Below are 2,369 nucleotides of genomic sequence, written 5' to 3' on the forward strand. Positions count from 1 at the left end.
ATCCATACACACATCAATTGTGTAAAGCGCATTTGTACATCGTTTCTCAAAACATTTTCTCTCCATTTAAACCCCCGACATTAGGTCCTCATTGTTTGCTTTTTTAAAAGTGGCATTTGCAGGTTCTTAGTGATACTTTACTCTGTGCTAATACATTTTTTTAATGTCTCCACATCAGGTTTTCATCTCAGCTTACTAGATAGGAATTAGAAGCCCATCCTATTTAAAGACGATTGGAGTGTAACTGCTATAAGCAACCTATGTACAACAGAACAAAACATTACCTGCCTGTGCCATCATCACAAATGTTCTTTAAACCCATTGTGGCAACCCCGGTGTCTTTACTCTTTCTTTTTGCTGCCCCTGTACTTTACCGAGCATGATGTCCTTCTCCAGGGACTGGTCTCTCCTTATAACGTGTGCAAAGTACATTAGACCAAGTCTTGCCATCCTTGCCTCTAAGGAGCATTCTGGCTGTAATTCTTCCAAGACAGATCCATTTGTTCTTTTCACAGTCTGTGGTACTTCAATATTCGTCACTCAGTGCCATAGTTCAAGCACATTGATTTCAGTCTTTCTTCTTCACTGTCTGACTTTCATTTGCAAAAGTAGTGACTGAAAATACCATGGCTTGAGTCAGGAACACCATAGTCCTCAAAGTAACATCCTTGCTTTTCAACACTTTAAAGAGATCTTATGCAAGAGATCACTTGATCTATTGACTGCTGCTCCCACAGCATTGATTGTGGATCCACGTAAAATGAAATCCCTGACAACTTCAATCTGTTATCTATGTTACCGAATGGTCCATACGAGGATTTGTGTTTTCTTGACATTGAGTTGTAATCCACACTGAAGGCAGCAATCTTTGATCTTCATCAGCCAGTGCTTCAAGTTCTCACATTCAGCCAGCAAAAATGTGTCATTTGCATATTGCAGATTGTTAAACTTTCCTCCAATCCTGATACTGAACTCATCTTCATGCAGTCCGCCTTTTCTGATTCTTTGTTCAGCATACCTATCGAATAAGTGATGAGAGCGTATCAACCTGATGCACACTTTTCTTCATTTTAAATAACTCAGTCCTTGTTTTCCGTTCGCACAGCTGCTTCTTGATCCATGTGCAATTTCTGCATGAGCACAATTAGGTATTCTGAAATTCCCATTTTTCTCAAGGCTATACATAGTTAGGGTCCACACAGTTGAATGCCTTGGCCTACTTAAAATACAAGTAAATCTCTCTGGCATTCTCAGCTTTAAGCCAAGACCTAGCTGACATCACCGACAGTACCTATTGTTACATGTCCTCTTCTGAATCTGGCTTGACTGGCAGCTCCCTGTCGGTATGCCACTGCAACTGTTGGGTGATCTTCAGAAAAATTGTACTTGCATGTGATATCGGTAATACTGTTCTGCAGTGTCACCATTCTGTTAGGTCATTTTACTTGGGAATGAGCACAAATATGTATCGCTTCCAGTCAGTTGCCCAAGTAGCTGTCTTCCATATTTCCTGGCATAGATAAGTGAGTGCTTTAGTGCTTCATCTGCTTTTTGAAAAAAAGTTCATTTGGTATTCCATCAATTCCTGGAGCCTTGTTTCTGGCTGATGTTTTCAGTGCAGCTTGGACTTCTCTCTTCAGTATCATTGGTTCTTGTTCATATGCTACCTTTTGAAATGGTGGAGGCCTGACTAGTTCTTTTTGGAACAGTTGTATTCTTTCCAATCTTCTTTTGATGCTTTCTGCATCATTCAATATTTTGCCCATAGAATCCTTCAATATTTCAATTTGAGGCTTGCATTTTTTTTCTCTAGTTCTTTCAGTTTAGGATATGCTGAGTGTGTTCTTCCTTTTTGGTTTTATGACTTTTCCTTTCTGCTTATAGGAACTAATATTGTCTCTGCTTAAGATCTTGGACTTCACACGCCTATACCCAAGCCAAGCATCACCGAGGAATCCCAACTTCTCAGTATCAGAATCCTTTTGTACCTTTCCTCTCACAATGAACAGCTTAATATAATAGGTAGGAGTGTCAGTTCTGGAGGGAGCAGGCCCAGGTTTGAGTCCATGCTCTGTTAGGCAAGATCTTAATTTCAATGATAAAATAGAAAACAAATAGTACCTATCTCATTTAGAAGATTTAATGGGGTATAGCATAAAGTATTTTACAGTTTCACTAACAGTGTCTGAGGGTTCCAATCTCAGCGTACCTTCATCAATATTTGTTGTTTTCTGGGTTTTTTTAACTTTGCTATTAATGCTGGGTTAGCTGATACCTCATTGTTTTGATTTGCATTTCTTTAATGACTATAAGGTCATTATGAGTTAGAAATGACTTGATAGCAATGTGTTTGCTTGAGCTTTTTTTTT

General features: G+C 39.0%; 1 protein-coding gene across 18 annotated transcripts in view; it reads left to right on the plus strand.

Annotated features, from left to right (window-relative positions):
* Positions 1-2,369, plus strand: part of EIF4G3 (eukaryotic translation initiation factor 4 gamma 3) — a 369,700-nt gene that overhangs the window by 299,796 nt on the left and 67,535 nt on the right. The window lies entirely within an intron of this gene.

Source organism: Echinops telfairi, unplaced genomic scaffold (assembly GCF_000313985.2).
Source record: "Echinops telfairi isolate 266 unplaced genomic scaffold, ASM31398v2 ScPeMD7_7457;HRSCAF=8495, whole genome shotgun sequence".
Lineage (NCBI taxonomy): Eukaryota > Metazoa > Chordata > Mammalia > Afrosoricida > Tenrecidae > Echinops > Echinops telfairi.